Source organism: Pyrus communis, chromosome 7 (genome assembly GCF_041283825.1).
Source record: "Pyrus communis isolate YQ-2024b chromosome 7, ASM4128382v1, whole genome shotgun sequence".
Taxonomy (NCBI): Eukaryota; Viridiplantae; Streptophyta; class Magnoliopsida; order Rosales; family Rosaceae; genus Pyrus; species Pyrus communis.
In genome coordinates this window covers 91,371-103,568 of record NC_142571.1, presented here as the reverse complement: position 1 = coordinate 103,568, position 12,198 = coordinate 91,371, and the positions used below count along the sequence as shown (strand labels likewise).

Here is a 12,198-nt window from a genome sequence, read left to right as displayed (position 1 = left end):
CACCGCCGCCGGAATCAATAAGTATTGCTGGTAAGAAAAAAACAATAAGGAGGAGCATGTTAATCTTAAGGTGTTCATATAGTTAAACCCACTAGAGTACTAACCTCGAACGTTGAGTTTCAAAAACATCTTCTTGTTGAATCCTTCCACGCGAGCAAGCAAAAATTCTTCTATTGGTTTCTACACATTAGGTTACTATACCTAATGAAGAGTGTTATGTGCCGTGTTTAAAATATCAGTATCGTTGTAAATATGATATGCAAATTTGTGAAAATATCGACATCAATGTCGGTTGTTTTCGAGAGAAATGATGGAAATTTAAAATGAAACATTAGAGAATGTCAAACACTGGTGACATATAAGAGTTTCTCCGATATTTAATCGATATGTTAGAAATATCAACGAAACTGTCAATTTTTCCAATATGAGGTGAAGTTTAGTCTTCACCCCCCATTTTCGTATCTCTCTCTCAATTTTTTGATATTTCCACATATCAACCGTATCAAAGAAATTTCAAACACTGACTATGTGTAATGCGTATAGCACTAACAAGAACCCTTACTTATACGAGTATATAATCCTAATAGAATACACCCATCATATGCCCGTTAGGAATCCTTGTGCATCTATACTTCCCTAAATTAAGTCCAAATAGAATAGGAACCCTTTTGCCCGTTACTCAAATTCACTAAAACTATAGTGGGTACAAGATATGCCAAGTTAATACTCCAAATCCCAATTGGATTTCCAAGCAATCTGTAAGTGACTAGGAGACCACATTAATTAGGCATCATTGGGATTTCTCCCAATAGGTGCGGCTTTAGGAAATAAAAATATATTCCAACAGAGTACTTGTTCTACTTGTTCATTACCAACTCCAAACAAGAAAATGTTGGGATTGGAAAATGATGGCAGAGATGACAGGGTAGAGTAGTAATGGAGGAAATGCAAGACTACATGTGGAGATCATCATAGTTGCCGTCAGGTGACCTGCAGAGCGACAAAGATTTGTTGGATACTTTCTCAAATGTGGATGGCTTCATTGAAGAGTTAAGGTACTGGATTTCCTTCACTTCATCCATCGTCATCTACCTTAGTGATGAGCATACCTATCCACATGGACATCAAGACTTAAAACAAAATATAAATTAAAGACATTTAACCACAGTAGTGATAAATAAAATTTTAAAATGTCTTTAAAGCTTATGGTCCCTCCTTAGCGAGAATACGAATATCCATTAGGCTTCTATTGAAAGCTTCCTCTCGAGTATTCGGATCAAATCAGAACGAAGAGCCTGCAACTGGAGGGTTTCGAGTGGCAAAACCTCCAAAGTCTAAAACTCTAGTGAGAGAGAGAAGCGGGTGTTTTGGGTTTATTTCTTTCCTCTTGGTGGAGTTCTCAGATCACCCCTTTGCTGGTGTGGAGGAAAGTTCAAAATTTGTGCAGTCCACATGTTCGACGAAATGACAGCTCAAGATTTTTGTGAAGGTTATGTTTCCAATCATTTTCTCTGAATTCTTTGGAGAATTGGAACGATTTCTTACTGCAATTACTTCTGGGATGTGACAATCATTTGCTTTCATCCAAATTAAGGCATGAATTCATCTCACTTTCGATGATCTTTTCTGAGTTTCATGTTGTTTTTTTTTTTCTAATATTGGGGTTCAGTATTGTCAGAACAAGTATTTTGTTGATGGTTTCTAGAAAATTGAGTGCATCAGTAACCACATGGAAAACAATCTTCTCTGGTTTCAAGGCAGTGGAAACAGTGGAGTTCACAACCACTGTACAGCCTGAACATTGTCGGAGAAAACAGGATAATGATAGAGCTTTGGATCATGTAATTTTTTTTTCTGGTTACGAAACTGCCTCTCCTTGGAATCCAGAGTAAAATATTCTGCAGTCAGCTGCATAGAAAGACAGTGTAGGCCTTTTGGGGTTGTGCTTGCAGCAAGGTTGAACAGGGAAGAGACTTGCTTCTTCTGCAACAGAACTTGCTCTTCAGCATTTTGAGTCATAGCACGGAGCTTTGTGGACATGGGAGAGCAATCTGGGTATGTACGGCTGGTTTTAGATAGTGAAGACTCCATGTCTCTCATTCTCTGCAAGGCACTCCTTGATAAATCTGAATACTTAGTTATTTCAACTCCTTCACTAAACTTGAATTACTGCCTGGTGGTGCAAAACTCAAACATGGTTAATATTTCTCTCTACTGAAGTTGCTCATGGTCCTTGATAATGCAGCTGTTGGTATCATAATTTGTTCCAAATGGGACTTAGTTTCAAGATGTAAGTCCTTGAATTTCTGCTGTCTCGTCATTGGGTTTAAATTGTTCAGAAGCTTATATCAGCCTATAATTTCAGAGTCTAACCAGCTTAGTTGTAGTATGTATCTACTAGAAGTCCGGTTGTGTGTTTCTTGAAGAGATGAAGTTTGAACAAGTTGTTGACGGTAAATCCCATGAAGGGTAATCCCGTTTTATGAGTAGGTCAATCCCACGAAGGGTAATCCTACATAGATGTTGATTTTTTTGTTGTTGAAATTGTGAAGGCCGATGCCATTGTTCAAAGAAGATTGTTTTTGGTAAAATCCACAAAGGGCGATCCCGTGGTGCTATAGTTAAGGCTGATGCCACACTATAGTTTGTTAATTTTCTGTTTTTTGTAAATATTAAAGGCCGAAGCCAAGTTGAATGAGATTGTTGACGGTAAATCCCACGAAGGGTAAACCCGTAAGAAGTTGTTATACCGACATGAGGGTGTGCTATGACTCGTTTATACAAGGCTGTTCTTTGATTGAAACTCATGTGAGAGGCAGAGGAATATTGGATTTTTTGGATGGAAAGATTGTATCTACAAAGGTTGTAATTTGGATGGAGGTAGCAGCAAGCCAATGGTTAAGGAAGTGCCTTCTGAAGAAGCCAATGTGTCTCAGATTGAGATCAAGACTACTGAAAACCAGGGTTCAGATGAAAAATCATCCCCTGCTGACATTATGATGCCTCAGGTAGCTAAAAGCTTGGTTGGCTCTCCTGAAGGACATGAGACTTATGATAATTACGAGTCGTTACAGGTGAACTTTCCAGAAAGTGATACAAATGTCACATCTGATGCAAATTCCTTTAGCAGTACTGGAATAAATCAAACAACACACTCTGTTGGTCTGGATGATACGGATTATAGCAGCAAAAGACCCGTAGAAGGAAATGTTATTGATGATGGTGATCATGAGACTGAAAAGTATGCTATAACTGGGGATGAGTACATTGAAGTATCTATGGAGAAAATTGTTGCTCAGAACCCTATTACTAGTTTGGAAAATACCAGTTGTCTCTCCGAACACATATACATAATGGCGACGACTCTGGTGATCACGATAAGGGTGAAACTGAAAAGAGCGTTATATCTGGAAATAAAAGCAGGGGAGGATCTATTGAGGAAAATCTTTTGGCAAAGCCAAAACTGAACATGGACAGCAGTTCAAATTCTGGCAGCGCTGACCTCAATGTAGTTTTAGATAGAAAGAAAAGTGTGATGGAAAGTGAGATTGATTGCAATGACAAGGTTCAGCTAGAAGTTGGGGGCAGTACTGCTTTGTAGAACTATTCAAAAGGGAAAAATGATGAAAAGGATTTCCAGGAGAAGATTGCAGAGTAGTACAATATTGAAAGGTTAACTACCCACAACCAGATTGAAAGAAGGCAATTAAAGGGTAGCTTGCAAGGTTTTCTGTCATATTGTTCTTGACATGGAATGAATCTGAGGTGGATGAAGTGGGATTGCAAGATTGCAGATGGTTCAACTCTGTGTTCTGTTTTCTGGTTTCATAGCAGTGATTGCAGATGTTCTTCCAATCTCAAACTGGGTTTCCCCAGTTGAGATTGAGGGGGAGTATTAAGGGTATAAGTCTGCAGTACAGTTAGAAATATAGTTAGCAAGTTTGTTAGTATTTGGTTAGAGTTGTTAGACTTACTAGTATAAAAACAAAGTGTGTAATCTTCATTCTTTCGGTCAATACAAAGGCATATTTCTTTCTCTTTACTCTCTCTCTCAAACTCTTTGTGTTCATCCTTCTGTGATCATCTTTCTTCTTGATTTTCCCTTCAATTCCCAAACATTGCAATGTAGTTAACATGGACCTCTGTTAAATTTGATTTTCCTAAGCATTTTCTTTTGTTTAAGGTCAAATCTATTTATGAGTCATATTTATTATGGTCATGCATAGAAAAATGTTGTAATTATTTCCCTTTCTCTCAAAATTAGTAGATTTGAAGTTGGTACATGGATATATACAACATAGAAAATGAACATTTACTCTTAACAAAATCACATAGAATTCACATGCTTTGGTATGGTTCAAAATGATATCATGTGAAGAAGTTTCATCATTACTTTGATATCATGACTTTCAATGTAGTTAAGAGTTTATGTGCAGTTGCATTTTTCTCTATGCGCTGCAGTATAAATTCATTGGTCATTAGCGGAGCTACATGGTGTGGGATGCAGATAAATGAACTGCAAATGGTTACACCTTGCAGCCTGAGATATTTCATCACGTATGGCGGACGATGATTTTCTAATTCTTAGAGCTTCTTTTGCATGCTTCTATACTGGTAGGACTATTGTTTCTTCATCTCTAGGTGATCCAATCTGTACCAGATTATTTGAGGATTCCATAAGGGAAACTTTATTGCGTATATGTTCATGATTCATATTTCATATCATCTGACAAATGATTTTAGCAGTAGTTGTACTTATTATGCTTGGTGTCCAAGTTTAGACTCCCCCTTTTCTTTTATTTTGCTCTTCCTTTCTTTCATTCCCTTTGCTTCTGAGGGGAGCAAACTAACCTTTTGTTTTTGGTTTTGTGGGGAAATAGATATGAGGGTTGGAAAATGAATCTATTAGCATTTCCAACAAAAAAAAAAAAAAAAAAAAATTTATACTTTTTCAGTGAGCCTACAATTGCTTTTATTTTGTAATTTTTGGGGGTTTTGTATGTGTGCTTGGATGCTGTGTGTGACTGGCTGATTTCAGTCTTTTTTTCTTTCAGGAAACTCTGGTGTTCGAATTTTGGGGCATAAATCCACCAAACAGATAATCATTTTCCAGAGCTGACCGTAAGAGAAACATTGGATTTTACAGCTAGATGTCAAGATGCAAGTGAAGCCTATGCAGGTGTGTTCCTTTTAATTGCAATTTTGTTACATTCAATGCGCAGATATTCTTAATTCCAACAATTGATTTCATGTACTCAATCGATCACTGCTAATATCCTTTCCCTGTTTTTGTCAATCGTTTTATGCTGTAGCATTCATGAATGATTTGGTACGGTTAGAGAGGGAAAGGAACATAAGGCCGGATCCAGAAATTGATGCATTTATGAAGGTTTGTTATTATAAATTAATTTTGACACAAGAAAAAAGAGAGAATTGAATTTTGCATTTTGTAATTGATTTAGTTTAACTAAAGTTTTTATTTTATTTTGGTCCTTTTCATTGCAGAGTTTGCAAAAAAGAAAGAATTGAATTTTGGATTTTGCACTTGTTTTAGTTTAACTAAAGTTTTTATTTTATTTTGGTCCTTTTCATTGCAGAGTTTGCAATTGGGGTGTGTATACGCGTGTTCTTTATGCTGTCCTGAAACATGTGATCATGTTTACCTTTTTGATAATGACCATGATGATGCAAAAGATATCTACAGGAAATCCATGCGTTACAGATTCCCATATGATCAGAGAGGTCGACTTATCTTGGAGGTAATGCTAATCTCTCTAATTCCACTAACCACCAGTCTCATCTCTCTAATTCCAGCATGTTTTTATAGTGTTGCCCTTGATCACATATGATGGTTGCTCTCCATTGTTGGAAGTCTTTAACTTCTTTTTCATTTTGCTTGATAGCCATTTATACCCCGGAAAGCAATAAATATGCTGTGTTGCAAACAAGCACATAAAAAAACATAACTTTGATTTGGTGGTTTTTATAAGCTCAGGATGTTTTCTATATCGAAGATTGATTTTTCTGTCTTAACCATTTGCTAGATAGGAAAATTGCCTGAGATAGTTCCTGCTTAAATCATGCTCTCTCTCTCTCTCTCTCTCTCTCTCTCTCTCAATCTAAAATAGAGACATGATTCAAAATTAACATCACAAATATTGTTGATGCCACATCTTTTGTTGAGAAGTCATGAAACAAAAGACATGTTGCTAAGATACTGAAAGATTGAACAAAGTTATTTCTATATGATTATATCAGTATTAAGATTACCCACTAGCCAATATTTGACACATTCAATGCTTGGATAAATAGTAGAAGACACGTTCATGAGGCAGCACAGAGGAAAATCCTTCCCTCTTCTTCCATGCTCTGGGTTCGCAACCTCTGCTGCTTCCAGCTCCAAACTCGGATCCGAAGGCCTCATGGGTATATTTGCTCACACTTCTCTCTCTTGTTTCCCTGCTAATCATTTTTCATTTTTGTGTCGAATTTTAAATTTTGAAATCAGGGTAGATTACAACCATATGTTACACATTTGGGATTTTGAGTACATATAGTATTTCTAAGTTTTCCCTCTTTGTTTTAGAGATAATCAAATGTTATTAAGCTGTTTTCGTAGTGATTAGAACTTCCTTGTGATAGCGAGATAAGCTAATCGAAACAGCACAAATATGAAGGAAAACAGGTTCTGCTTTCTTAAGGTTTCAAATTTTTTCAAGTTTGGAGGCTTATGTCAATCTCTAACAATTGCTTGAATTGTTGTATATAAGTATGCATTATACATTCAATTGAGCCAATGAAGCATGTGTGCCAAAGAATTTTGAAGAGTTCGGCTTGGTTTTCTCTCTTTGGTCTTTAATATTTTAAGTGTGAGGCACCTGTTTGTTGACTAATTGAGTCCCTTCTCTAAGTTTTTAGTAGATATTGTGTAATTTGCTTTTATGAGCACTTCTTTAAGCTGTCAAGTTCCCAAAATGTACAAGGAGATATCAAGTTTAACAAGTCACGAACTGTGATCAATCCAAATGCAGTGAAATTATGGATTTTACACTTAAAAACTCAGTTAGCTTTAGACCATAAGTTTAGCATTTTGCACATGTGAGTATCATTGACCTGCTCATTTTATTTTTCTGGATAAGAAACAAACTGTCATTGAAGGGAGAAGAAAGTGTACAAAAACAAAGTTTATGTAAGCTTGCAGCCTTGCACTCATATGCCTAATATTTTATTTTCTGTTCTTGGCAGGTATCTTCTCTGATATTAGAGGCTGTTACTTAGTGCTCTACGCTGAATGACCTATTTTTGAGAAAGGAATGGATTACTTTCAGGCATTTTCCATATACAATTGGATCATGATAATATTTTGATGCATTTCAATTTATTCCACATGTGAATAGTTTTGAATTCAAAGTTTAGTTGGTGAGGACTGCTCCCACTCATGTCTGTCTGCTAAAATTAAGAATGGAAATATCACTGATAAACCTTGGAGCCTCAGGGTCACTCTTTCTCTCCTCGCTCACTCTTCCTCTTTCTCTTCTCTGCGTTCTTCCTCTGCTCTCCTCTCTCTTCGCTCCCCATATCTCTCTGTTTGGTATGATTATGTCTCTTAACAAGCATTAATAAACAGAACGATTTCGATCAATAATTTTATTCGGTCATGATTCAAACTCCCATTGTAGATCAAACTATAAGTCAAACTCCCATTGCAGAGCAAACTATGAGTCAAACCCCCATTTCAGGACAAACTGGGAACGAGGAGGTGCAATAGGGCATGGCTATTTCCGGGGCATCGGTCGTTTTGAGATTCTGGTAACATTTATATAAGCTAGCTTATTTTTAGACCATTGTTTAGGTGTACATAATTGTTTAATGGCTTTGTACCTTTCCATTTTGTCAGCTATAGATGTTCTAAAAGATACACATACCCCTCCACGGAGAATCAAGTTCATTAGTTTACATTATATATCATTTTTGTAATGTAAGAAACCACCACCATCTAAAAGTTTTAGTGAAGTTGTATTTTAAAGTCAGGTTGGTAGGACAAGTTGCTATATATATGTTTAAAAAGTTTTCAACTTCGAATTTTGTGATGTGTGATTGCAGAGCAAGGAGAAAGTGACCCCGATTAGCTCCAAGCTTGCAGTAAACTTTTCTTTTTGTTCAAGGTTATGAGAATTCTTACAAAAAGAACTAGAACAACTCAGATTTTAATTTTCGGTTTAAGGCTGTTTTTAATTTGGTCCGCCATGTTATGTTTGTTAATAGGAACCCAGAAGAGTCTTGAATTCAGTTTCCAAACTCTGACTGAAAATGGAACTTGGTGCTATTAAGCTATCATCCTCAGCCCTCAGAATTCAGGTAGCCCCATGACTATTACATTGCTGTTTTGTTTTATGTACTAATTATTGTTCTATGAATTGTATTCTTCAGTTAATAATAATTCATCCTCCTTTCCCATCTCCTTGGTTTTTTCGTTTAGATTTTTCTGTTTGCGTATTATAATTTTTTTAGGGTTTTGGTTACTGTGCACTTATCAGGTAAGTCAATTCTCATGTGATTTGTACATCCACATTCCTTACAATTTCCATCTCAGTATGTGCAATCTTTTGCTTATCAATTCAATTCTCATCTTGAAGCTCTTCCTTCCAATTATGCAATCTTTTGCCCTCTCTGCATCTCAGACTCTCAGTATACGTGTACAATGGAACCATTCTTCACTGCATGTATTAATAATTTGTAATACATGAACATATTATAGTAACTAAGTTTAATCCCTGATTTTATTATTTAACTGGGATGTAGATTTCATAATTGAAATTATGTTAAATGTGAAATGTTAGTGATTACACTTCACTCAATTATATCAATCCTCTTCAATATGTAGATGTAAGTCCGTTATTAGTGCCATTAAGGGTTGATTAATCCTCAAATGCGTAGCAATAATTATTAGTTCCATGTAGTGTTAGTACATAAATGCATTTTTAAATGAATGTTAGTATGTTCTTAGGTATGTTAACAACACTACTCTCCAGTTTAGCCAGGTACCTACTTTGGTTTTTTCGTTCCCTGATCATATGCTTTGCACAATTAGGTATTTAAATGTTCCAGAATATATGTATGTATTCGTAACCATGAGCTAAATACTAACGGGTGAATATGAATGTTTTGCCGAGTAGCATGTTATTACCAATCTTGATATATGAGAGAATTCGTATGAATTTTGCACTGGTGGTTGAAGAAAAATCAACAAGCTAAATTACTCATTTAACCATTTACATGCATTTTGATCACAGATATTGAGAAACCTTAGAGTTAATCATCTGTAACAATAAATGTTAATTATTCAAGCTTGATTTCTTGGCAATGGTTTCTTTCGTTAACCTCTACAACTACGTCTGTCTTCACTTTCCCGCTTCCTCCGGTCTCTCTTTCTCTTTCTAATCTCTACTGAGTTTCTTTCAATCTGTCAATTTATATAATTTATTCTTTGATGTGACATTTGGTGCGTTTGATTTGGTTTTGTGAATGTCTTCTTGACTTTTCCGCTTTGGATTCAAATAATAAGTTCAAAGGTTGTATACGTAACAGAATACTGATTTGCGAACAAGGCAATTCTAAGCTTGAAAATTTGTATATTATGCTGAGCTGACTACCTTTTCCCCGCTTTTTCGACTTTGAGCAATTGCAGTATTTTAGCCCAACTTGCTAAAATTTTTGTTTATTTTTAAACGAATTATGTATGAATTTACTTGGAAATGTTATATGAATTTGGTGTAAACTTGAATGGAACCTATATCTGCAGGTTGAATGTGTTCTTTGCCAACTATTTTTTGGTATAAGAACAAAATTACATTATATACACACAATGCAATATGTTACCTATCTGTTTATATACATGTTATAGTAATACATATAATGTTACATGTTAAACAAAGCAATAGATGTCAAGCCAAAAGTGAGAATAGGAACAAAGAATCCATTCCAAAATCTCGCATTTGTTCTGAGTGGTCTTGATGGAACATGGAATCCATATCACCAAGTGTACTAATTCAAGGTTGATCGTTCAAATTCTTAAATTAAAATTAATTTTGTCTTGACTCCAGTTTCTTCATGCCTTTCTTAACTTAACATACATAGATATTGATAAAGAGCTTCAGGAGGGTCATTACTAAACATCTACAAATTTGTTAAGCCTCAGGCTTCCAGTTATCAAACTATAGGTAACTACGGATTAGTAGATGTTTAGTAATGACCCTTTTGAAATGATGGATTGTCGATATTATTGATCAATTGAGTATGCATGAGAACTTTAAGTAATCGTTGCCATAAAAAGTAGAAGTGATGACTCACATCAGGAATCAGTTATCTCATCAGCAGCTTTATTTTTATCTAAGATCGAATTTGATACCTGTAGGTGTATATAGGTTAAATCGATTGTTAAGATGGCAATTTAATCACTTTTCAACATCTAATATCTCCATCTCCCTGTTCTGGATTTTTACTTACTTGAAATGGATAGATTCTAGGCGTTTCATTCAGCAAAATGAGCAGTGGATAGTGCTAACTCATTTTTCTTACATTTACAGCAATATAGGCACTTTTCTTCGCAATATAGTGCTTAGCTTAAAATTAGAATGTGATTTAGTTGTATTGAATTTGTTCCATTAACCACTGGTCCATTTATAGTTCATTTAATCTTTTGAATTAGTAAGCTACTGTGTTGTCTCCTTTACATTTTTAGGTATGCTATTGATATGGAAAACATCATTTGTCTGTTCTATTTATCGCATGTCATAAGAATCACAGTAGACTTGGCATCCTTTTTGTAGCCTTTTTTGTGTTGGCAAATGCCATCAGATAGGCAAAATCATATCGGCTACAAAGTGCAATGAATGCTACAGGTTACTAAGTTTCGCCATATGCCTTCATTGTGGCATTGCCCGCTCTGCGACAAGTAAGCATTATAATTTCACTTTGTGGAATTATATTAAGTTGACTTATGGAATAATATAGGGTTGTGTCATGCATGAAAACTATGAATCCATTTCATCATGCATTTTTTATTTTACGTGCTACACTGTCACTTGATTTGATTATAAAAATGTAAAACAAAAGCCGTCCATGATTTACAAATTTGTATTCAATTTTTGATGTTTTTCCAGTGTAAGGCATATGTTGCACAAGTGAGGTATGTAAGTTGCAGGGCATATAGGGGCAAAATATGTGTAAACTACAGCTTGCTTCTATTTCTTCAGTTTCGTATGGAAACAGACCTTTTGCTTATTTTTGCCTTTAAACAATTATGGTTACAAAATTAGCTACTGAACAAGTCCTCAACACTTTATATGTTTAATTACCTGTTGAAATGGCTGCCTACACTGCTGGACATATATTATATGTGTGAACTAAATGTTTCTTCTATTTCTTAAGGAAACAGAACTTTTTTGGAAATCATCTATTTCTAATCAAAGACGTTCAGTTTCTTCCCACTCATTGTACGATGTGTTTTTATGCCAACTCACTTGAATGTATATAAAAGCAAAACTGTTTATCTTATTGACCTCATTAACTCATGTATCCCTTTGTTTGTTCATAATTGTGTTGAATTTATTCAACTTAAATATGTTTTATTCATCCGATTATGCCTGAAACAGCTAGTTCCCACGACAATGCGCATGCATTTTTTCTAGTCTTATCTAACTAAAATACATGAGGGAGATGCAAACTCAAATATATACAGAGAGTGCAGTGATCAATGTAACTAGGTCCACGTCTGCGTAGTTCTGAGTTAGATTAATCTCGAGTTCGTAATGTATTGTAGCAAGAGAATTAAAAACCAATTAAAAGAAAAAAGTGGAAAGGAAAGGTGGAGAGTCCACAATAATTGGCATCTAATGCTTATGGGGATTCACACTGTTGCTGAATTCCAAGATCAGCAACTAGAAATTAATTTATTCAACTTTACAATAAAAATAAAAAATAAAAATAAACATTAAAATTAAAGAAGAACTAATAAAAATAACTTGAAAACTTTGAGTTTTAACGATAAGGATAAAATAAAGAGTAAATTGAATAGTATTATGATTAACTTTTTAGTATAAAAATATAATTTTTTGTTAAAGTAAATAATACCGAAAACATTTCATTAAAGTTTCTTAAAATTAAAGCCTTCAACTTTTTGTTGCCCCTGTTCTTAGC

At 35.0% G+C, this 12,198-nt stretch overlaps 2 long non-coding RNA genes across 5 annotated transcripts; both read left to right on the top strand.

The window, feature by feature from the left end:
* The first annotated feature begins 704 nt into the window (after positions 1-704).
* Positions 705-5,259, top strand: LOC148695401 (uncharacterized). The gene is made up of 2 exons (XR_015964357.1): positions 705-1,489; positions 5,055-5,259. It is a non-coding gene; the product is annotated as an uncharacterized LOC148695401 (long non-coding RNA).
* A 359-nt stretch (positions 5,260-5,618) lies between these two features.
* Positions 5,619-11,493, top strand: LOC148695400 (uncharacterized). Of its 4 annotated transcripts, none has more exons than XR_015964354.1 (5): positions 5,619-5,759; positions 6,313-6,426; positions 7,246-7,809; positions 8,104-8,165; positions 8,266-11,493. It is a non-coding gene; the product is annotated as an uncharacterized LOC148695400 (long non-coding RNA). The 4 variants fall into 4 exon arrangements; XR_015964356.1 differs by having other exon boundaries at positions 7,246-8,165; positions 8,266-10,054; positions 10,858-11,493; XR_015964355.1 differs by having other exon boundaries at positions 6,316-6,426; positions 7,246-8,165.
* Positions 11,494-12,198: the final 705 nt, after the last annotated feature.